Genomic DNA, 25,687 nt, shown 5'->3' with positions numbered 1-25,687 from the left:
AACATAAAAGGTTGGATAGGGAGGGCGCATCATCCGTTCCATCCCCATAACTCTCTCCTCCCGCCGGGATTGGAGGAAATCGGACTTGGCCTGTTTTTCTACCCGATGATGTGGAAATTAGTATTTTTAAGTTCGCGGGGTCGAGGGCAAATAGGGTGGGCAGACAGGGAATCAGGACTTAAGACAGCCGTTGGAAACGTGGCATGAGGTGCCTAGGGGCTCCGGAATGCGCGCGCCCCTCTCCCCAACCTCTTCAAACGTCACTGCGTCTCCCGGCATCCCCTGCGCCGAGCGGACGCACCATCGAACGTACCCAGCTCTGGCGCCGAGCCTCGGCTCTCTCATTGGTCGGGGCGCGATGGCTCCCGGAAACGGGGACTTCCCTTCTTTTCTTCACCCTCCCACTTCTCTTCGGGAACCCTCCGAACTCTTAAGCACTACCTGCCAAGGCTGCTGACATTCGCATTCACATAGCGCCTTAAGGTTTGCAAAGCGCGGTTTCCATACAGTATTTCTGAGGTAGGGTGTTACACTCCCGAGGGTGGAGGGGCAAACTTAGACACTCAACAGGGAAGCAAGTAATTCGTCCTGAGTCACTTACAAGTATTGGGAGGGATTTGAACCGAGATCTCTCCCGACTCCAGATCTAGCTCTCTTTACAAAATACCACGTTGCCTCGCGGGAGCGTGTGTGTTGGGGGTGGGGGTGGGTGAAGAGAGGGGAGGAGCGTCATAGTACGCGGCTTTGTAGTGGTGCATGTCGGGAATGGTAGTCTCTGTAAATGCCGAATTGGGTGACGGCTCTTTCTGCTGAGGAAATGGCCACTTCCTAGTAATCATGTGATTGAGGAGCCTGCGGTCCGGAGCGGAGGGGAAAGAAGGGCAAGGGAGGAACTGATTGCCTTGTGATGTCATCGCCTCGCGACATCGAGTTGGAGTTGTGGGAAGGCTGGTTGTGGTTTGTATCATTTCTCCCAGTTCTAATCCTTGTACCTCCCAGTCTGGTCCCACACACCCTCTCATCTGTTTTCTTCACCACCACTCTGGTTGGGTGGCTCTCAGTTGGTTGTCCGGTGTCTGAGTGAGGAGGAGGAGGTGGGGGAAGCAGAGTGCGGGAGGGAGAGTGCGGGAGGGGGAGAGCGGACTAGCGCATGTCCTCGAGTCCGGAGGAAAGGGCGGGGGAGGGGAAGGCGGCGGGAGGAGGGCTCCGCCCCAGGCTCCGCCTTTGCCAGTGACGCGGCACGGTCACGTGACGGGGCCCCGGCCGCCGCTGCTTTGTGAGAAGCACATAGGCAGGTAACGAGCGGCGGCGGCTGGTCCGGGGCGCGGCGGGAGCAGCAGCGGTAATGCCTTCCGTCGTTTCACCCTCCTCCTTGGTCTCTCTTTCCCCCTCTTTCCTCTCGCCGATCATCTTCACCGAACTTCATGTTCTGCGGACCTCTGTGGTTTCTCGGGGCCGTGTCCTATTCACCCCCTCCCCAAGTCAGGCCCACCTTCGTCCACGACTTGGCCTCCCACCCCAACCCGAGGCCTGCCTCCTTGCCCACCCGCAAGGGGGAGGGGAAGGGCTGAACGCCCCTCCCCCTTCCTCGAGACTCGGCTGCCTTGGTCTCCTAATTGCACACACTTTTTTCGGGGGCATTTCGCTCCCATCCGATTCCCGGTCATCCTTTTCTCACATCAGCATCCTTCCTAACCTCTTCCCTTCCCCAAATTTATTTCTGAGGCCGCCTTTTAGTTTTCCCAATCTGGGCACTCCTCCTAAGGCATCTGTGTTTCCAGTTTCCCAGACTGCCATTTTACCCATACATCTACCTACTCCTTCCACCACTGGGGGCTGGTTTTCTTTTTTACTACAATTGCAGAGCTCTACTCTGGAGGGTGTGGCTTTTTGCACTCTTTTCTTTCCCATTTAAGTACTTAAGCTTAACCCTTACCCAGGTTTTCTGAAGTTTAGAGCTTTCAAATCTAATAAACCTATTTTCTATCAGCCTTTCTGGTGCTCAGCCTGATTAGAGGTGTGAATTTGGTTTCACATACCAATTTGGCTTATGTACTTTGGAGAGTGTTCCTTAACTAAAACTCATACAACTTGAAGTGCAACTTAATTAGCCCTCTTAAAGTGTACTCTAGGTGTCCAACTTTATCAGTTTATTGGATCTTAATGTTCTCTTATCTTTCACAAACTCCTTGGGGTTCAGTTCAGCCCTACTTTCTGTACTTTTCCCCTGGTTTAATTCTGTCTCTCGACCTAATTAGTTGCTTAGCTATCTTCTCAAGTTACACAACTCTGATCCCTCCTTGACATATACTGAATTCAGTTTTTCTCTTGGGTGTGTTACTGCTTCCTCCTACTTATCCTTAGTCTAGTCACTCTTATTACCCTGGTAACAGCATGACCTAATTGTAGCCTTCACCTCAGCGCTATCATTCATGTGTTATTATTTTCCTTTTCTACCCAGGTTATAGGTATTATTCTGATTATATTCCAGATTTATGTCATTTTCCCCCCACCTGAGGATGCTAACAAACCTTTACTATTTTGAAAGAATGTCTAAATAAAGGTCTCCCAGTTTTCTAGGGCAGAGAGAGGCACTCAGCTTCCTTTAACTCTCGTGGTACTTCTGTTCCTAAATAATGCCTACCATGTCTTTTCTCTTTTCCCTTATATTTACTGTTTTTTTCTCAGGTTATACGTGGTATTCATTTTTCTCTTAAGAATGCTAACTAAATGAATTTTGTTTTTTTAATTTGATGGAATGGAGGCTATACACCTTTTTACCACTCAGTTTCTCCCATTGATACTTCCCTCAATTGAATAAGCATTTATCAAATGATTATTCTGTGCTAAAGATACAGAAAGAAAAAGGAAATGTTGAGCTCATATTTGGGGGGGATGGCATGTATATAGATATGGTAATTTTCCTGGAGGTCTGATACCTGAGGCTGAGGAAGAATAATCAGGATGGACTTCCTGTATGATGTGACCTCTGAACTTAATTTTGGAGAAAGTTGGGGATTTTACCAGGTGATGATAAGCAGTGAGTGGAATCGAAACCAAGAGGAGCATGGAAGGCAAAGGCATGAAGACAGACAATGGAAGATCATGATGTTGAATCTGTAAGTAAGCTAATTTGATTGAACACAGGTAGTAAAGGAAAGTAATGTGTAATAAGCCTGAGACCTAGATTGTGAAGAACTTTAAAAACCAACTCAGAGGAATTCATATTTTGACTTAGAGGCAAAAAAAATTGGCATCATTCTTGAGCAGGGAAAATCACATGGTCAAATCTGTGATTTAGAGATATCAATTTCATTATTGTGTGGAGGATAAATTAAAGAGAAGAGAAAGATTTGATTGGAGCAGAGAGCTCCCATTAGATTATTGGAGTATAGGCATGATGAGGATGAATTTTGTGGGAGAAGATGAAGATTGTGAGAAAGATTGTGGATGTAAAATTATCATCTGATTGATTATATAACTTTTGAGGAAGGGGAAAGAAGTAAGGAAGACCCTGACATTTGAAGAGCAAAGTTGTGTTTTGGAAGTACTGAATCTGAGATGCCTGTGACACGTTCATTTGTAAATAACCAATAGTTTGTTGATGTTGGTGGAGCTTGGGAGTTGGATTGGTAGATTGTTACCTGCATAGAGATGATTAGTTGAATTCTTAGGAGCTTATGAGATCGAAGAAACTAAGTGGTGTGTGTGTGTGTTTACACATATGGAGAGAGACACACACAAAGGATGGAGAATGCTGACAAGATTCTGAAGTTTGGGAGATGGGGGTGGGAAACAGGATTTGTTCCATTACTTACAGAAAATGGATGACTAAAATTTCTAACAATAGCTTCTTGCCTCCCTTAACCCCCACTATTCCAAAATCTTGAATTAAATCGCTATCTGTGACTACTGGTTTTCTTATTACTATAAAATCTTAATACTAGGCTAAAGATTTTGCCCAGCCTCATGCATGTACTTCTATTTCAATGAAGTTTTCTTATCCATATGAAGAGAAAGATACTGGTCTTCTTCATTCCTTTTGTTAAGAGTTAAGCTGATTTTTACATTTTTACTGCTAACAGTAGTTATTTCTGTATCACATGCAGCATCTCACCCACTTCTTAAAAGATTCAGAGAAGAGATGATATTTTCTTAGACTGTGTCCAAAAAGAATAGGAAAATCATTTCTTCTGGGTAGATGGGGGAGAGAATACAAAGAGGTCAAAGGAAATATCCCTAAGGATTGATTCTCAACCCTTCTTAGTATTTTTCATTTTAAATGTAGGAAGCAAAATGTAATCAAATGGGAGCTTTTTTTTTCTGTATAATGTATTAAGGACATCTTAGCTTCTTTTCTTGGTAAGAAGCAGAGAAAATAAGTCCCATTAAGATTCCTGTTATATTTATGGGCCCTGGATTTGATGATAGCAATAGAAATGCATCTTAAAATTTGTCATTCACTTAAGCTGAATGTTTTTTGCACTTGAAACTGGTCAAGCACTCTACTCCCTCAAACTGAAAACTGGATCTAGATAATATAACAGTGATTGCATCCTGCTGTGAGAACATATGGCATAAACTTCAAAAAATTGCCCTGAAATTGTCTGGGCTCAGTCCTTAATGGTTCTAAAGTCACAATTTTACTTTTTAAAAAAATTGTTTCTTTTGTCTAGACATTTTTAAAGTTTGGTCTAAGACCATTTTGAATGTGTTTAATGCTTAGGAATGTCTTTTGTAAAAAAGCATGACTTTTACAATGAATATGAATGATACCTTTTATTGGTCATGCTAATTTGACTTCCTTCTTCAGTGTTATTAAATTTCAGCCAATCTTGAGGTATTCAAGCTTCAGATCATTCTTGTTTATATGGAAAGAGCCTGGCTGGACATTGAAATAACTGCTTTGTAAAGGAAAGAAAGAGACTTGAATCAGTAAACTTTTGTTAAGCACCTACTATGTGCTAGACCCTGAGCTAACCCCTAGGGTATATGCAAAGAAAGTCAGAAGATTGTTGCTGTTCTTAAGTAGCTCTTCTCTTGAGGAAGGTAGCTTACAAATAACTATGGATAAACAATCTATATACAGTCACTGGAGAAGAGTACTAATTTTGATAATAATACTTTTTAAAGTATAAATCCTGTCTCACTGGGATTGGAGAGTGGGGTTAGTTACTTTAATCCTTCGGCACCTTGTTTTCTTGTCTATAAAATAGGGAATCTTGAAATAATTACATAAGTTATTAATAATATATAATGTGTAGTTTGAGAACCATACTTTTGTCATTGGCTTCTTCAGACTGTCCTAGAGGTCCACTGCTTCCATCACCAGTAGGCATTTAATAAGTATTTTCAGTGAATCTGCTCAAAGTATGTCACATCAGTGTCTTTAAAAAAAAAAAAAAAAAAAAAAGCCAAAACAAAACATTTTAATACCTACCACTTGGTCTTTTTTAGTCTTCTACTTACTATCTTTCCAGCTTCTTCCCCCTCCCAACATTACATTGTATTTATTTTGTACATCTTTGTTTCCCTTATAGAATGTAAACTTGAGGATAGGAGACGTTTCCTTTCTGTCTTTGTATCCTCTGAAAACAATCTGAACACAATATCACCTTCATTTTACACATATCCCTTCAGATTGAATCCTTTCTTGTGACAAGGAAAACAAATTTTAAACCAGATACAGTGAGTCATTTGACGGTCTAATTTGTATGAATGGTCTTTTGCTTCTCTACTATGGTGAGAATTGGGGCGAATATGGTCAAGGCAGCAGTTGGAAGAAGTTTTAGTTCTTTGTATCTTTTTCCCCCCCCAATTATTTGGTGTTTACTTCTTTTTAGTGATTTTTTTTTTTTTTTTTTTTTTTTCCATTTCACCTGACTGTCCCTCTAGAACTGGGAGGGACCTTAGAAGCTGTCTAGAGACCCAGGGAGATTCAGTGACTTTCCTGAGATCACACTGGTAATTAACATCAGAGGTGAGATTTGAAATTTTTGTCTTTAGACTTAGTGATCTGTACCACAGTTATTGTGGCATTTTATATTTGCTTGTCTTCTGCTTATTTCACTTTGTTTCAGTTCATATTGACAATGATTCATACACACCCTTATTTTTCTGAATTCTCATTTGTCATTTTTATAGAATAATTATATGTATTCATGTGTCATCTTTTTTAGTATATTTCCTAGTCCATGGTATTCACTTTGTTTCTAGGTCTTTGCCTCCACAAAGAGGATTTTGAACATTGAATATTGAAATTTTATGTTTTTTTGCTTTTGGGGGGGGGTATTATATTCCTAGTAGTGGTATTAGTGGGTCAAACAATTTTGACATTTAAGCCATTTTTCTTGCTTATATCTAAATTGATATTTAGAATAGCTAATGGTATGATTATATCTTCACAGTCCTGCCCACATAGACTATTATACATCATTTATCATTGTGAATTTATATGGTGTCAATTTTTGTGTTTATCTACCATTAGTAATATAGAATGTTTTCATTTAACTGTTAAGATCTTGCAATTCTTTTTTTTTTTTAAGAATTTTTTTTTCCACAGTATATATGCATGAGCATTTTTTTTTTATAACATTATCCCTTGTATTCATTTTTTCCAAATTACCCCCCCCCCCCTTTCCTTCACTCCCTCCCCCCCATGGCAGGCAATCCCATACATTTTACATGTGTTACAATATAACCTAGATACAATATATGTGTGTAAATACCATTTTCTTGTTGCACATTAAGTATTAGATTCCGAAGGTATAAGTAACATGGGTAGATAGACAGTAGTGCTAACAATTTACATTCACTTCCCAGTGTTCCTTTTCTGGGTGTAGTTATTTCTGTCCATCGTTGATCAACTGGTTGTGAGTTGGATCTTCTTTATGTCGAAGATATCCACTTCCATCAGAATACATCTTCATACAGCATTGAAGTGTATAGCGAAGATCTTGCAATTCTTTATATTCATTGATTTTATTTGTGTTAAAGGGCTTTTAATTTTAGTAATAGAGATTTCCTCTTTTATTTTCTGTGATTTCCTCCATCCATTTACTAAAAACTTTTTCTTTCTAGCTATGTTTTTGATATTGAAAGATATATTATCTAATTTTCTTTTATCATATTGATTTAAACCCAGTTTTTGACAGCTTTCCAGTTTTTCCATCAGTTCTTGTCAAAAAAGGAGAACCTTATTCCATTTAACTTACATTCTTAGGTTTATCACTCATGTGGCTCATGTTTTTGATTGCTTCTGTTCCTTATCTTTTTTTTTTTTTTTTTAATTACTGAGATAACTTTTTGTTTTTAACCAGTAAAGTTTAATATTGTTGGGTTCTCAAATCAATGTTTAGAAACATATCTTCCTTTGCAAGTCTATAATCTTCATGAAAAATGTTCATTTAAATCATACTGGTATACTAGAAACCAGTTGTTAATCTTTTTCTAATTATTCGAGCTTCTCTTCCCCCTCGCCCCCTGGGGTTAAGTGACTTGCCCAGGGTCACACAGCTAGGAAGTGTTAAGTGTCTGAGACCAGATTTGAACTCAGGTCCTCCTGAATTCAGGGCTGGTGCTCTATCTACTGTGCCATCTAGCTGCCCCTTGGAGCTTATTTTCTTTTAGGCAACTGTAAGGCATGTAGGATTGGTATGCTGCCTCAGACCCTAGCTATGTCATCCTGGACAAGTCACTTAACCTCTTGATTTTAGTTTTCTCATCTATAAAATTGTAGTTTTTGTGAGGATCAAGTGAAATAATATATCTAAAGCATTTTGCAAACCATAAAATGCTGTGTAAAAGCTAGTTATTAGTTAGCTATTTTATTTTTGCTTTTATCTTCTGTCCTCAAAGAACCATTCCATATAATAAAGAATATGGGGAGGGGTATATGGGATGTGGGGAGTATAAAGGGAGCATTTCAGCAAAACTAACCAGCAAATCAACCAAATCTCACATAAACAGTGCTTTTATATTCCTTCATCCCTAGGTAAAGGGAAAGTAGATTTTTCTCATTACTTTTTTTGAAGGAACAAACATGATTATTATAATTATACATCATGAAGCTTTGTTTTATATGGTTTATTTATTTTTACATTGTTGTCATTGTATATGTTGTTTTCTGGTTTACTTTCCTCTGCCTCACTTCATATCTTCTTGGGTCTCATATTTATAATTTCTTAAATTGCTATAATAGTGGCCAATTCCATTATTTTATTTGGGGACACTACTAATAAAATGACTAATGTAAATGATGAAAAGATATAAGTACTTGTGGATTTGAGGGGCAAGGGGGAGAGAGAGGGAGGGAGGGAAGGAAAGGGAGAGAGAGAGAGAAGAGAAGAGAGAGAAGAGAGATGGAGAGAGATGGAATTGTCAAATTCCAGAAATTTAGTGATTGGGAGGTGGGAGGAGGAGAAGGATGTACTTCCAAATAACTTTACAGAGTGGCTAGATGAGTTTATTCACAGTTCCTCCAACAGGGCCTTACTTTTAATCTGGTTTCCTAACAACTCCTCCAGCATGCATTACCCCTCCCCCCAATCTAATGAGTGTAAGATACAACCTCAGAGTTGCTGTAATTCACTTTGGAGCATCCTCATTATTGAACTTTCTAAGCCTTAACTCCTTTCTTATTTCTGTCCCTGCTTTCCCCCCCCCCCCTTTTGAATTTGATGTAATTCTATACTAAAATTTTTGGTTGTTTTTAGTCCTTATCATGTAGAGTGCAATTCATATGATGCCTCCCTACTCTTTACTCCATTTTAATATATTTTTTTCATGTGCTCTTATTGGGAAAATAGCAAGTTCTGCTCTTTGTTCCTACTTTCTACTTTAGTTTGCCCTTGTCAAGATACTCAGAACAGTCCCAGGTCACTCTCAATACCCTTAGATTCCATTCAAGATTTGAAGGGACACATTTCTTTCCCAGTTAGAATGTTGAAACTTTATCATTGGGCTTCTCATCACAAATACTTGAAAGTTCACTATTTGGTTTGAGATCCATTTCCATTCCTTAATCCTCACTGAATTTAGCTTTAGAGGCAGTTATTCTCCAACTTTTGCCTATATATTTCTCCTTTTGGAATAGAAACAGCTAGGTGATGAATTGAACAGAGTGCAGGACTTGGGAGTCAGGAAAACTTTCAAGTCAAGCCTTTCTCCAGGCACTACCCATGTTGACCCACAAGTCACTTTACGTCTGCCCCAGTTTCCTCATTTATAAAAAGGGGGGCATAATAACATCTGCCTCCCAGAATTGTTGTAATGGTAAAAGAAGTGATGTTTGTGAAGTGCTTTTGTATATTTTAATGTAATATAAAACTAAGTTATTGTATCCCAGTATTTTTCCTGTGTAGTATAAGCTCTGCTGAATTCTTGTTTGATTCTGAGTCTTTATTTCTTGGTATTTGAATTTTGCTTGCTACTTGCATTTTTTTCCTTTTTCTTTGAAATGGAATCTTTTTTAGGTTCCAAAAAAATTGGCTTTTTGGTTCCTTTTGAGGTTTTTCTAGGTGAATTGGTGGAGTCTTTCAAACTTCACTTTGCTCACTGGTTCTTAGAAATACAAGCAGTTTTCATTTGTGATTGTTGAAATAATAGTGTCCAGATTTTCCATATATTGTTTTTCAGGAATTCTCCAGATCTTGTTCTGGCTGATAGAGTGGGAAAGTAAGGAGGGATTTATTTTTAAAATTTTTTTTTTTTTTTCTCTCCAACATTTACTTGTATAAGAAAGATTTTGATACCCTTTTTTCTTTCCTTTTTCCCTCCCTAAGACAGTAACTAATCTGATATAGTTTATATATGTATAACCATTTTAAAGATTTCCATATTAGTCATGTTGTGGAAGAAGAATCAACACAAAAGGGAAAAACCACAAGAAAGAAAAAACAGCAAAAAAATGAAAATAGTATGTTTTGATCCACATTCCTAATTCATAATTGTTTCTCTGGATGTGGACAAAATTTTCTTTTTCTTGTTTTTTTGCAAGGCAATTGGGGTTAAGTAACATGCTCAGGGTCACACAGCTATGAAGTCTTAAATGTCTGAGGCCAGATTTTAACTCAGGTCCTTCTCATTCCAGGGCTGGTGCTCTATACACTGATTCATCTAGCTACCCCTGTCGATAGCATTTTCTATCTTGAGTTTTTTGGAAGGGTCTTAGATCATTGTATTTCTGAGAAGCACTAAGTCTTATCATAGTTGATCATCACTTAATGTTGCTGTTACTGTGTACAATGTAATCCTACTTTTCTGCTCACTTCACTTGGTTTCAGTTCATGTTTAAAGTCTTTCCAGATTTTTCTGAATCAGTCTGTTCATTGTTTTTCTTTTTTTTTTTTTTTTAGTAGTATTTTATTTTTCCAAATACATGTAAAGACTGTTTTTAAACTTTTTTTTTTTTTTTTTTTTTTTGCTGAGGCAATAAGTGACTTGCCCAGGGTCATACAGTTAGGACATGTTAAGTGTTTGAGGTTGGATTTGAATTCCGGTCCACCTGACTTCAGGGCTGGTGCTGTATCCACTTCAGCAACTAGTTGTCCCTCAACATTTATTTTTGTAAAATTTTATGTTCTAAGTTTTTCTTCTTTCTTCCCTTCCTTCCCTTCTAAGATAGCAGACAATCTGATAGAGGTTAAAAATTTGTGCTATGCTTTAAAACATTTTCATATTTGTCATGTGCAAGAAAAATCAGACCAAAAGGGGGGGATTACAAGAAAGAAAAAACAAACAAAAAAAAAGATGAAAATATGCTTCTATCCACTTTTAGTCTATAGTTTTCTCTTTGGATATGATTGGCATTTTCTATCCCAAGTATATTGAAATTGCCTTGAATCAACTCATTGTTGAGAAGAGCTAAGTTTATCATAGTTGATCATCACATAATCTTGTCTGCTCATTATTTGTTATGGAACAATCTACCAAATTTGTTTACTCATTCCCCAATAGATGGGCATTGCCGTCATATAAAGAGTTATTATAAATATTTTGTGGATGTAGGTCCTTTTCCCTTTTTAATAATTTATTTGCGATAAACCCAATAGTGGTATTGATGGATCAAAAGATAATCAAAGTTTTGTAGCCTTTTGAGCATAGTTCCCAATTGCCTTCCAAAATGTTTGGATTAGTTTTTTTTTTTTTGTTTTGTTTTGTTTTGTTTTTTTTCTGAGGCTGGGGTTAAGTGACTTGCCCAGGGTCACACAGCTAGGAAGTGTTAAGTGTCTGAGACCAGATTTGAACTCGGATCCTCCTGAGTTCAGGGCTGGTGCTTTATCCACTGTGCCACCTAGCTGCCCCCTGGATTAGTTCTTAACCAGCAATGTATTAGTGTTCCAATTTTCCCATATCTTCAACATTTATCATTTTTTTTCTGTCATATTAGCTAATCTGATAGGTATGAGGTGATATTTCAGAATTGTTTTATTTTGTATTTCTCTAATCAACAATGATTTAGAGAGTTTTTTTCATTTGACAATGGAAAGCTTTAATTTCTTCAAATGAAAACTGCCTATTGGAGAATGGTTTTTTTTGTATAAATTTGGCTCAATTCTCTATACATTTTAAAAATGAGGCCTTCATCAGCAATACTGACTGTAAAGATTGTTTCACAGATTTCTGCTTCCCTTCTAATTTTGATTGCATTGACTGTGAAAAATATTTTAAATTTAATGTAATTAAAATTTATCTATTTTGTATTTCATAATCTTCTTATTTGGTCATAAATTCTTCCCTTTTCCATAGGGTATACAGTTTTATTATATCATCATTCTTTGTCTAAATTATGTATCAATTTTGACCTTATCTTGTATAGGGTGTGAGATATTGGTCAATGTCTAGTTTTTGCTACTCTGTTTTCCAATTTTCCAAGCAATTTTTGTTAGATAGTGAATTGTAAGGAGGGATTTAAGAACAAAATTTTGAAGTTTGAGAGAGTGGGAAAGAATGGAGAAGACAGGAGATTTGTGATCAAGTAGAACAATTGTCTGTCAGTGAATTTAAATTAAGGTATTCGTGGCTCTGTCTGGTTGAGATAGAATCATGGGAGTTGAGATTGCTGGCTTAGGAGAAATTTTTTGGATCACTGTTGTGAACACCAGTCACTCTAGTTGAATGTTAAAGATTGTGCTATTAATATTAAACAAGGAAAAGTGGCATCAATGTTGACAAATAACAGCACACAGGATTTCTTAGATTTTTTTTTTTTGTGGAACCTTTTTGGAGTCTGCTAAAGAATATGGACTTCTAAGAATAATATTTTTAAATGTGTAAAATATATAGGATTGCAAAGGAAACTAATTATATTGAAATAGTTACAAAAATGTGTTAGAAAAAATACCAGATTCATGGGTTTTAAGTTTAAGGTTACCCCCCAGTAGAGAATTGGGACAGTCTGATAGAATTGGATGTTATAAACTTTAAAAGAAGAATTGCCTTATTCAGTGTATGGAATGGGGTGGGAGGGGAAAAAAGTAGGAAAGGAGGTGTGCTGTAAATGACAGTGAAGAATAAGGAGCATGTTAAATTTTTTATCCTATTCTTGCAGATTGGATGGAAGTTTCAGAGAAAAGCTAGTCAGTTAGTGCCGGAAGATGAAGTAAAAGAAGTCTGTGAAAGTGATGTTTTAATAATGTAGACTGAATTTCAGTCAGTATAGTGAAAGGTACTATGGAAATATGGAGGGATTAGAAAGGATTAAGGTGCATTGTCTTTGAAGGTAACTGGGGAAAGGATTTTCATACAGCATTTTCATAGAGCTTAATTTTCCTGAATCACAAGGATTATAGATGAAGGAGGTTGGGATTTTTTAGATATAGTTTTGGTGCTGGTGGGAGACGGGAAGTATATCTATACAAAAGTTTATATATCTCCCTCAAACTTTCAAATTCACAAACTAACCTATTTTAGAGTAGGAAAGGAGTGAGGGTAGGGGAAGTTTATGGTGTTTGGGAGAATTCTGTAGGATAAAGGAAGCCTCTTTTTTCCTCCTGCTAAGAGGATTACGTCTTTACTAGGATAGGGCCAAAACTTTAGTTTTTTAAAAGTGTCTTTCCCCTGCAAATTAACTTGGGAAACTGGAAGATCTATCAAATGACAAGCTTTGTTTCAGGGAGAAAAGTTACGTTTTTTAGAATTGTATGTTCAAATAGGAAGGGGAGGGGGGAAGAATAATTAACAATACCTAAGGAATGCTATGGGTTGCATATTGACTCAGTTTTAAAATACAATATCATCTGTTTTATATTATATTTTTTTGTTTATTTTGTTAAATATCTCTTTTATATTTTAATCTGTTTCTGACCATGTTCAGGAATATTGTGGGCTGTGTATTTGACAGCTTTGTTGTACAAGGTATTTTTAACATAATTATTAGATAATATCTGGATTCCACATTTGAACAAATTCTGGCTTATTTAAGCTTTATACTTACATGATCAATGTAATTTAGTTCTTGCCCTGTAATCTAGTATAATTTATATAGGATTTTGTTAAAAGCAAAGCTTCTTGCTTATGTTTCTGGTGAATTAAAGAAAAATGGTATTAAAACTAGAGCGGGGGAGGAGAGTAGAGTTTCATAAGGTAGTGCTTCCAACAATTCAAGAACTCCAGATATGCCTGAATCTTCACTGGGTTATTTTTAGTATTTGTTGCTCCTATCTGTTTCTATTCTAGGAATTCTTTTAGAACAATTTTTTCAGTGTTGTTGAAGTGAAGCCAAGGGTGTGGGTGGGTACTGAAGAAAGGAGGTAGACTATAAGGGCAAATGGTATTCCTTGGACCAACAAAAGTGCACATGGCTAAACTTTGATAGTGTCCTGCTTTATTAACAGCTCAATTTTTTTAAAAAGGCACATTGAATTCCTATTTTGTCTTAGGCTATCCAAAATCTTCATGTTGTGGTAAATTGCTAAAAGTTTTGTACTCCTCATTTGTCCATGAATCATTTCCATAATTTAATGGTAGTATACTTGGCCTTAAGTATTCTGATAACTTTGAGTTTTGAATTATGTTTTTAAATTCCTTCCTTAAAATTTGTGTGTAATGTGAATGTATACTGAAACATGGTTTTATGTATAACTCATGGTTTTAGAAATGTTTATTGACTAGCATGTAACAAACTTTGATAATGCTTCTGCCAAATAATTTAGCTTTTAGATGAGAGAGACTGTCTCTTAGTCTGGGGAACGAACACATAGGAGCAACATAATGGCTATCCAATTTTCTGCTTGATTCCAGAGATCAAAACTATGATCAGTAACTTATTTAGCATAAGGTACATAAAATCTTTTTTTGATCATATTGGACACATAGATTTATTGGTGATATCATTGGATTAGTGCCTATTCATGGTTCACTAATTTGGACGTAGTTTCATATTGCTTTTCAGAATCAACTATTTTACTTTTAAGAGAGAATGGAATTAGATATCAACAAAATTTTATATGGAATTTAGTCAAGAAAACAAGTTAATAAAAGGATCACAGAAAATAAAACATAATATTTTGTTTTTATAAAATTTAAAAGTTTTTACACAAACAAATCATGCATTCAAAATTAGAAAGGAAATGACTGGAGGAAAAGTTATGGCAGCAAGTTTCTCTGACAAAGGTCTCATATTCAATATAAATAAGAAACCAATCCAAATTTGTAAAATAAGAGCTATTCCCCAATTAATAAAGTATTCAAAGGATATGAACAGTCAGGTTTTAAAGAAAGATATCCAAACTCTTAACAACCATTTGTAAAAATGCTCTAATCACTATAGAGAAATGCTAATTAAAACAATTGAGCTTCTACTTCACTCATAAGATTGGCAGTGATGACAAGAGAAGAAAATGATAAATGTTAGGCTTTGGAAAAATAGGCACAATTAGTGCAGTATTGGTGGCCTTATAAATTGATCTAATCATTCTGGAAAGCAATTTAGAACTATCCCCAAAATTTTCAGTTGGGGAGAAAAGTAGATACCGATTTTAACAAGACCCTGTAACTCAGTCAATAAACATTAAGGGCCTACTATGTCCCAGGCACTGTGTTAAATGCTAGCAATCAAAAAAGGCAAAAGTCCCTCCTCTTAAAGACTTCTAATGAGGGAGACAATATGACTTCGCATTTTCCACATTTAAAGGCTCAAAAGGCCTGGAATATGAAATTCTGTTAGGCAAAGGAGTTTGAACTACAACCAAGAATCAACTGCCCAATAAAATTGAGCTATCTGTCTTTCAGGGTAAAATGGTTATTCAGTGAAATAGGGGATTTTTCAATCATTTCTTGTTAGGTTCTTACTAAGTGCTAATGAGATAATGAGATGTTAGGTTCTTACTAAGTGCTAAGTACTTAACAATTCTCTAGTTCACACCTTTTGGTTCCAGCCTTTAAGGGGAGTTTACCCCTTTGGACTTCTGGGGAGGAGTTTACATAATTATGAGGAGCAAGTTCATTGGTTGAAGTATTTTTCCCACAAGCCCCTGAGTTATTCCACGCCCATTCTCTGGGAGGATAAAAAAGTTAGAGTCTGGAAAGTAAGTTCTGGATTGGATCAAGGAGAAGACGTCCAATGAATTCGCAAGTGAAGAGGACAGAGAAAAAGATTCACAGAGAAAAGAAACCTCCTCCCAGAGAAGGATTACAATTGAGAGACGATCAGAACTTGACATATTGGTGCCCAATGTGGGGCTCAAACCCATGACCCTGAGATTAAGAGTCTCATGCTCTACCGACTTGAGCTAGCCAAGTTCTTATCGTCTGATGTAATGATGTAAAAAATAAAGGTGGAAAAAGAATTGTAGTGGGAGAAAAGGAAAGAGGAGGTAAAATGGGGTAAATTACATCATATGAAGAGGCATGAAAGACATTATAGTAGGAAAGAAAAGAGGAGAATGGACATTGTTTGAACCTTAATTTCATCAGGGAATAACATACAGAGGTGTAGAAATTTATCTTATCCTTTAGGAAAGTAGAACGGGAAAGAAAAGGGAAGAGGGAAGATTATACTTCTGTCAGAAGGGCAGAAATACAAGAGGGAAAGGGCAAAAAGGGAAGGAAATGATTTAGAAAGGAAGAACAGATTGAGAAGGGGGGGGAGTTAGAAACAAACAATGGTGAGGCAGGAAAAGGAGAAAAATACAAATAGGTAAAAATAAGACAGAGGGAAATATAGAGTTAGTAAATATTATTGTCAATGTGAATGGGATGAACTTTCCCATAATGCAGAATCAAATGTAATTTTAATCAAATCAAGATTAAAAGCCAGCATCCTACTATATATTTTTTACAAGAAACACATTTAAAATAGAGACACTAAAAGACTAGAGCAGAATATATACTTCAGCTGAAGTTAAAAAAAAAAAAAAATCAACCAAACGGGTAGTGAACCTGACCTGAGAGAAGCAAAAATAGATCTAATTAAAAGAGATAAGGAAAGAATTGACACCTTGCAAAAGGGTACTTTAGATAATGAAATATCAATCCTCAACATATTTGAACCAAGTAATATAGTCTCCAGATTCTTAGAGAAGTTGCAGGAAGAAATTGGTAGCAAAAAGCTATTGGGGGATTTCAACTTCCCCCTCTCAGAATTAAATGAATGCAATCACAAAATAAGAAAGAAGTTAAGGAGTCAAATAGAATTTTAGAAAAATTAGGTGTGTTAGACTGGTAGAGAAGATTGAAGATAGGATTATACCCTTTTCTCAGCAGAACATGGCTCCCACACAAAAATTTACCATGCGTTAGGGCATTTAAAAAAAAAAAAAACTCATAATAAAATGTTGAAAGGCAGAAATATTAACAATTCTTTTCATATCATGATGCAATAAAAATTACATGTAATAAAGGCCATGGAAAATAGACCAAAAATTAATTGAAACCTAAATAATCCTAAAGAATAGGTAAATAAAACAAAGACATAGAAATAATTATTACCATTTACTAAAAATATAGTATGAAGCCAAAGCAGTTCTTAGGGGAAATTTTATTTCTCTAGATGCTTACATGAATAAAATAAAAGAGGAAATGAATGAAATTGGGTATGCAAGCTGAAAAAAAGATAGAAAAAGAAGTTAACACCCCCCCCCATTGAACATCAGATTAGAAATTTTGAAAATTAAAGGAGAGCTTAGTAAAATTGAAAGTAAAAAAATTATTGAAATAATAAAACTGAGTTGGTTTATGGGGAAAAAAAAACCTAACAAAATAGATAAACGTTTGCTTAATTTGATTAGGGAAAAGAGAAAAGAAAACCAAATTACCAGTATCAAAAATAAAAAGGATGAACTTATCAAGAAAAAGGAAATCAAATAATTAGGATCTGTTTTGTCCAACTATATGCTGATAAACCTAATAGAAATGGATGAGTATTTACAGAATTACAAATTACCCAGGTTAACAGAAGAGGAAATAAAGTATTTTATGTTAGGAGAAAAAAAAAAAGTTGAACAAGCTATCGCTGAATTCTGTAGAAAAAACCTCCAGGATAGACTTACATGAACTAATGCTAAGTGAAATGAGCAGGATCAGGAGATCACTAAACTACTAAAAACCACCAGGTCTTTCATAGTTGATTATTGCTCACATTCCTTTCATGACACAGATATGATACCTAATCCCTAAACCAGGAAGGGCCAAAACAGAGAAAGAAAATTATAGACCAATTTCCCTAATGAATTATTGATGTAAAAATCTTAAAATATTAGCAAAGAGAGCATATCAATTTATCCCCAGGGTAATATATTATAACCAAGTTGGAATTATAACAGGAATTCAGAGTTGCTTCAGGGTCAGGAAAATTGTCAGCATAAAATTGATCATATCAATAAACAAACAGGTAGAAATCATGATTATCTCAATAGAAGCAGAAAAAGCATTTGACAAAATAACAGCATCCATTTTTTTTTTAAATTTAAAAGATTTTATTTTTATAATTTATTTTTCAAAATACATGCAATAATAATTTTCAACTTTACTCTTGCAAACCTTTTGTTCCAAATTTTTCTCCCTTCTCTCCTTCCCTCCTTCTGCCTAGATGGCAGATGATCCATTTTAGGTTAAACATTTGCAATTCTTCTAAGCATTTCCATATTTATCATACTACACAAGAAAAATCAAATCAAAAAGGAGGGGAAAAATTTTAAAAAGCAAGCAAACAACAAAAAAAGTTAATAACTGTTTTAATCTACATTCTGTTCCCATAGTCCTCTTTCTGGATGCAGATGGCTCTCCATTACAAGTCTATTGAAATTGGCCTGAATCACCTCATTGTTGAAAAGTCTATCATAGTTGATCATCACATAATCTTGTTGTACAGCATCCATTCTTTTTTTTTAAATTTTAGTTATAGCTTTTTATTTACAAAACATATGGATGGGTAATTTTTCAACAGTGACCCTTGCAAAACCTGTTCCAAATTTTTCCCTCCTTCCCTCTACCCCTTCTCCTAGATGACAGGTAGTCAAATATATGTTAAATCCAGTATATGTATACATGTTTATACAGTTATCTTGCTGCACAAGAAAAATTGGATCTAGAAAGAAAGGAAAAAACCTGAGAAGGAAAACAAAAAATGCAAGCAAACAAAAACAAAGAGTGGAAATGCTATGTTGTGGTCCACACTCATTTCCCATAGTCCTCTCTTTGGGTGTAGATGACTCTCTTCGTTACTGAACAATTGGAACTGATTTGAATCATCTCATTGTTGAAGAGAGCCATGGCCATCAGAATTGATCGTCATATGGTCTTCTTGTTGCCGTATATGATCTCCTGATTCTGCTCATTTCACTTAGCTTCAGTTCATGTAACTCTCTTCAGGCCTCTGAAATCATCCTGATGGTCGTTTCTTATAGAACAATGATATTCCATAATATTCATATACCACAATTTATTCACCCGTTCTCTAATTGATGGGCATTTATTGTTTCCAGTTTCTAGCCACTACGAAAAGGGTTACCACAAACATTTTTGCACATACAGGTCTTTTTCCCCTCCTTTGAAGATCTCTTTGAGACACAAGCCCAGTAGTAACACTGATGCGTCAAAGAATATAGTATCCATTCTTAATAAAAACAGTAGAAAATAGAAATAAATGTAGTTTTCCTTAAAATGATAAGTGGCATCTATCTAACATCATCAGCAAGCATTATATGTAATGGAGCTAAGTTAGAAGTATTCTCTATGGGTGAAACAAGGTTTTCTATCATCATTATTATTAGGCAATATTGTCATAGAAATATGTTAGCTTTAACAATAAGAAAAGAAAAGGAAATTGGAAAGAGTAGCCCATGAAAAAACAAAACTCATTCTTTACAGATGATAAGATGGCATATTTTTTATAGACATTTAGAGAATCAATTAAAAATACTGGAAACAGCAACTTTAGTAAAGTTTAATATAAAATAAATCCACATAAATCTCCAAACATTTATGTATTATCAAAAAAGTACAATAGCAAGGATTAGAAAGAGAAATCCCATTTAAAACAACAGTAGACAATATTTGGGAGTCTACCTGCTAACACAATTCCAGGAACTATATGAATGCAGTTACAAAACACTTTTCACACAAAGTCAAATCTAAGCAAATGGAAAAAATATCAGTTGTTCATGATTAGGTCAGGCTAACAGTAAAGATGACAATTCTACCTAAACTAGTAGAATGACAATTGTACCTAAATTCAATGCTAAAAAAATTAATACAATTCATCTGAAAGAGCAAGGGTAAGAATATCAATTTGGAACTATGCCCAAAGGGCTATAAAATTGTTCATACCCTTTGATCCAGCAGTGACACTACTGGGTCTATATCCTAAAGGGATTATAAAAGAGGGGAAAAGGCTCACATATGCAAAAAATGTTTATAATCGTTCTTTTTGTGGTGCCAAGGAATTGGAAATTGAGTAGATGCCCATCAATTGAGAAATGGCTAAATAAGTTATGGTATATGGATGTAGTGTGAAATATTATTGAAATGATATGCAACCTGATTTTAGAGAAATCTGAAAGGACTTATATGAATTGATACTGAGTGAAGTCAAATACAACCAAGAGAAGTGGAGATTAGACACTAAGAAAATTAAAAATTGTCTTCCGAGTTTCCATTTTAAAGCAAACCTTACCTCATAAAATCCCAAGATTTCAGTTGGAAGGAACTTTAAAGTTTATCTATTTTAACACTGCCCACTCCATACCACCACCATATAGATCAGGAAATTAAAATCCAGAGTGTAAGTGACTAAATCAAGATAATAATAATAATTCTCTATTCAAATTTAGCAATTTTCCATTTCCTTTTTTACTCATGTTTATTATTTGATTAAAATAGATGGTTAAACAATTCATATTCATCCTGTACCTTAGTCTGTCTTCATCAACTACCACTTAATGGGAGCCTCTATCTTCCAAGTGTCCACTTTGTCATTTTTACATGAATTGTTAGAACTCTTATACTTTTCTTAGTGGTAGAGGGTTACATAACTAGAGCATTTTAGGATTTCTCTCAGAATTAATTGTTTATTAATTTTCTTCCCTTGTGCTTTTAAATCATTTGATAAAGTCTTTACCCCAGATGATCATCCATAAAATTACTGTATCTTTTTCTGTTATGATTCAAAACTAATTAGTAGGAAAATAACTTTAAGATGGACATTTTTTTCAACTCTGGACTCAAGAATCTCTCGGAGATCTTTAGTTTTTGTTAGAAATTGCAAAAGATATTCTGAGTTTAATATTAAGAGGTCACCAGAAGACCTTTTTTTTTTCCTTTGGAGAAAAAAAGAGTGAGACTTTTAAAATGTTAAAAAATAGTTATGATGAGAATTTTAGAAAGATACTGAAAATTTACTTAGTGGTACTACCAAACCAGATTGCTTAGTGATTTTCATGGCCATGCCCTTAAAGGTTTTAAGGTTAAGTACATTAGCATTTTTAACATGACATTCCTTGGCTTTTAAAAAATAATTTTTTATTATAAGAATAATGAAATTGAACAAAAGATGGAAATAGAATCTGAAATTTTAAATTTTGCTTTAAAAAGAAATGTTAATTAACAAAATGTTAATAATAGTTTGCTTTGTGAACTCAGCTTTTCTGTTTGTGTAGGTTTAGTTTTGTTTCATGAATTGTCTTTTCAGAAGGTTGTTTTTTTTCCCTTTTCAGCTTTTAACTTTAATGCAATATTTTCTAATTTTTTTGTCTATAGAATAGACAAAAGAAATAGGGTATGGAATACTCTATTTATTGGAAGTTAATTACTTTGTTTCAATCCCTTTGTCTTTATTCTTCCTCTGTATCTAGAGGCTATTAGAAACTCTTATTCTATCATAGGATCACACACATAAAGTTGAAAGGAATTTGGAGGCCATTTAGTCCCTCTCCCCCATTTGTAGATGAAGAAATTGAGTTCCACAAGAAAAATAAGATCAAAAAGGGGAACAAAAATGAGAAAGAAAACAAAATGCAAGCAAACAGCAACTTTAAAAAGTGAAAATACTATGTTCAGTCCTCATAGTCCTCTCTTTGGGTGCAGATAACTCTATCACAAATCATTGGAATTGACCTGAATCACTTCACTGTTGAAAAGAGCCATGTCCATTAGATTTGATCATTGTATAATCTTGTAGCTTTGTGTAATGTTCTTTTGGTTCTACTCATTTTACTTATCATCAGTTCATGTAAGTCTCTCCAGGCCTTTCTGAAATCATCCTGCTGTATAGCATATCTTTTGATATGCTAATTTTATCAATTTATCAATTGGAACATAACTCTTATTTTTGTAAATTTGACTCAGTTCCCTCTGTGTTTGAAAACTCCAAGGCCTTATTAGAGAAACTTGCTTCAAAATTCTTTTTATAATAACTATTGCTAATTATATTTCCCCACATTTATTCTGTTTTCTCTCTTACCCTGTTCCTTCTTAAGTGTTTTGCTGCTGACCACTCCCTCCCCTAATATTCCCTCTTTTATCCCCCTTCCTGTTTTCCATTTCTCTCAAATTTCTATACCCATTATTGAGAATGTTTGTTATTTCCTCTTTGAGCCAAGGTTCACTCATTCATCCTCTCCTTACCCTCTTTCCCCTCCATGGTAAAAGCTTTTTCTTGCTGCTTTTTTATGGCTGAATAAACTCCATTCTACTTCTCCCTTTTCCTTTTTCCCAGTACATTACTTTTTCATTCCTTAAGTTCTTTTCTTTTTTTTTTTTTTGGTATTATGCCTTCATATTCAATTTACACCTGTGCCCTTTGTCTGTATTTACTCCTGCCATAATTGAGTTAAGAGTTATTATCCTTTCACGTAGGAATTTAAACAAAAAATATGGTTTTTGAAAGTGTTGCTTTTTTTCCTCTTTTGGTGTGAAGCACATCACTTTAATGTAGCCATTAGATACAAAACATAGATGGGGACATAATGTAGCAAGCAACAGCAGCAAGCAGGAAGGACCAGGATGAAAGGCCAAGATATGAGTTAATGGAGGAACAGGTAGCAGAATTAAAGGAGTCCTTCCAGCTGTTTAACTGACCAGGGAGAATGGAAAGATCTTATATAGCCAGTGCAGTGACATCATGTGAGAACTGGGCCACGATGCTACCAATGCTGAGGTGCTTCAAGGGAATCCCAAGAGTGATGAGATGAATGTGAAGATGCTGGTCTTTGAATAATTTCTGCCAATGTTGCAGACTGTAGCAAAGAATAAGGATCAGGGCACATATGGGGACTATGTAGAGAGTCTTCAGGTGTTTGATAAGAAAAGGAAATGCAGTCATGAGGGCTGAAATTAGACAAAACCTCATCACCCTAGATGAGATGACAGAAGAATTGTAAGTGTTGGTGGCAGGGCTTGAGAACAGCAATGGTGGTATCAACTATGAAAATTTGTCAGACATATCCCATTGGGGTGGAGCTAGTGCAGATGATGCTGAATAGATGAGAACAACTCCCCTTTACACAAAGATACTCTCCCCCCCTCTCAAACTTTCTTAGTATAAAAATCATCCTCTTGTCCCAGAAGTAACTTAATTACATTTTCAGGGTTACCAAAAATCTTTACTTCCAATTTCCACCACATGTCCTCTTTGACTTATTTGTTTTCTGCTTTCACCAAATAAACTTGCTATCTGTTCCTCGAATGGGGAAGGGGAGGAAAGAGACATAGAGAGGATTTTGAGGTGTGGGGGATGAGGGAATTATAAACTGTTCCATGCTGCACTAAACATATCTAGTCATCCTTGATTCTGGCCTTAGTATGCTTTCTTGAAATTTTTCTGTAGTTCTAAATGGGACAATTTATCCTGAAATTGGGCAGAAGGAATATGTTTTATTGGGGAAAATGGATAGTATTTTATTTAACTGCCTAATTATTAAGAATATGTTTACTCTTATGTATTTCAGAGATACATAAGTCAAATAACTTATTCATTATTAATATGTTACTTTAGAATAGTAATTTTTTAATCTGAGGATTGTGAACTTTAAATTTTTTGTTTTTTTCAGTGTAAATGATTGGAGTTTTTGTTTGTTTTTTGGTAATCTTTGGTATTTTTATGCATTTAAAAACAAAATAAAAGTATGATTTGGCCTTCATTCAGAGTTCTCATCTGTTCTTTCTCTGGAATAGCATTTTTCATCATAAATCTTTCAGAATTGTCTTGGATAATTGTATTGAGAATAACTAACTCATGCTCAGTTGGCTAATGCTGTGTACACTGTTCTGATTCTACTCACTTTAATTTGTATCAGTTCATATCGGGCTTTCTAGGTTTTTTTGAAAGCAACACAAATAATTGTCATAATTAATAATTTCAATTTAATTTCTTATTTTTGATAATTTTTCATAGAAAAATAGGATTAGGACATTCTGAGGTTCCTTCCAAAAACTAAAATTTTATATTCTCTATAATCAACTCTTAACCAATAAGAAACACTGATGGAGTAAAAAGATGTCTTCAAGGAATTGTGTAATAGGAAGAAAGATTTTTAGTTGAACAAGTGATAAGAATTAAGACTAACAGATGAATTATCAATACTTCATTGGTACCCTTATTGTGTGAAGAGAAAGTGATGAAGGTCTCTGGCAATTTCACCAAATTGGTGAACAGTGGGAAGGTAGGGACAAGAGCAGCACTGGATGGCAGGCAGGGTTGGGATATGATCTGCTTTATTGAAGAAAGTTTCCGAATTGACTAGAACACAGAACCATTTGAATATGATTTATGTTTTAACAAGGGCTCTATTCAGTCCACTTTTTCTGTCCTTGATTTAGCAGTTAAGTTGTGATGCTAAATTTATTCCCATGGTAGCCGATTGATATCAAGAAGTGGATTTGAGTTACTTAACAGTCAGATGAGAGAAAAATGCAAGCTGGTAAGGAACAAATATCTTCCTGAATTACAAATACTTCAAATAATTAGGGTGTCATCAGTCTAATATTCTATATAACACTGTGTACAGTGTTTTCCTGGTTCTACTCATTTCTCTTTGTATCAATTCATATAAATAAGGTTTTTCTAAGAGTGTCATGTTCTTCATTTCTTAGGACATAATAATATTATATTAAAGGCATATACTACAACCTGTTCAGCAGGTTGAAATTTGTGAACTCTTAATTGCTTAAGAATGACATTGGTATTTCTTTTTCTTTTTAGACAGAATTATACTTCCAGAGTAAAATTCTAATGGAAAATGGACACAGGAGAGAGAGGGAGAAAGGGAGAGAGTATTTGTTTCTGATAATGATATTTTTATATTTGCATTTGAAAATCTAAAAGGTTGTTGTTGCTTAAGTTTTTTTTTTTTAAGTGCTTATTTTTTGGGGGGGGTATAATTTGAGTTAGATGCATTTACTTATTTTCTGGTGATGGTTAATTGGTTGACCTTACAGAAAGACTATTTACAAGGTTAAGCTTGTGAGATTGTCTACCTAATTTTCCTATATGTGAATTGAAATAAAAAACTTGGTTTCTGAAACTCAAAATTCTGTCTAATATTTTCCTCTCCTTTCTCTAGTATTTACTTATGTCTGAAAAGGCATAAACTCATCAGTAATTCTGTTTCTGGACTTTTGTAACATAGAAGTCTTGAATAGTTAGTTGATATCTCAAGTAGCTAAGTAAGTCCTTAATTCCATAATAAAGATCTTTCCTAAGAGTGTGCTAACATGATTTAATCATTTAAATACAATTACGTTAGCTTCCTTTGCAAATTTATAATTTGTAGGTTGTTTTTTGGCAAGATAGGTGCCTTGTACTGTACTGTAAAATAAGAACTGTTTTGTGAGGAAAAGTCTTTACTGCATATACATTATTACCTATGTGGAATCAAGTTCAGGAAACATCATGAATAGGAAAAAAGGACAAGAAAAGTAGGATTTTTTGGTCTGAATGAAGCTGTGGAAGTAGGACCTGCCTATAATTTTACTTAATATTTAGGAGCTCTCACTTGTAGGAGTTCTGCTAAAAATAATATTTCTAAACTACTAAGTGGAGTAAATAAGTAAATATTCTCCCAGTAAATATTACTGTCAATTTTTTAAGAAAGAACAACTTCTAGAAAACAACTTTACATTTATATTTTCCCCTAACAATAAAAAGCATTTTCTTGTATAGGTCTAAAAGATTTTTCTGGGTTTTCTCCCTTTTTGTCACATAATAAGAGAGCTTTCTTTACTCAGATGTGTCTGAAATGCTTTATTCTGA

At 35.1% G+C, this 25,687-nt stretch overlaps 1 protein-coding gene and 1 pseudogene across 14 annotated transcripts in view; both read left to right on the top strand.

The window, feature by feature from the left end:
- Positions 1-346: 346 nt before the first annotated feature.
- Positions 347-25,687, top strand: part of UBAP2 (ubiquitin associated protein 2) — a 115,132-nt gene continuing 89,791 nt past the window's right edge. For 9 of the 14 annotated variants that reach the window (XM_074281650.1, XM_074281645.1, XM_074281649.1 and 6 more), the window contains exon 1: positions 387-519. The gene's annotated coding sequence lies outside the window, so the exon portion shown is untranslated. Of the gene's footprint in view, positions 520-751; positions 958-1,231; positions 1,343-5,895; positions 5,981-25,687 lie in introns of those variants that run through there. The other 5 variants (XM_074281639.1, XM_074281638.1, XM_074281640.1 and 2 more) reach the window with 5 other exon arrangements.
- Positions 10,413-25,686, top strand: LOC141550711 (myosin light polypeptide 6-like; annotated as a pseudogene).

Source organism: Sminthopsis crassicaudata, chromosome 1, assembly GCF_048593235.1.
Source record: "Sminthopsis crassicaudata isolate SCR6 chromosome 1, ASM4859323v1, whole genome shotgun sequence".
Classification (NCBI taxonomy): domain Eukaryota; kingdom Metazoa; phylum Chordata; class Mammalia; order Dasyuromorphia; family Dasyuridae; genus Sminthopsis; species Sminthopsis crassicaudata.
Note: the sequence above shows the minus strand (reverse complement) of the source record. Positions and strands in the feature narration are given on the sequence as shown.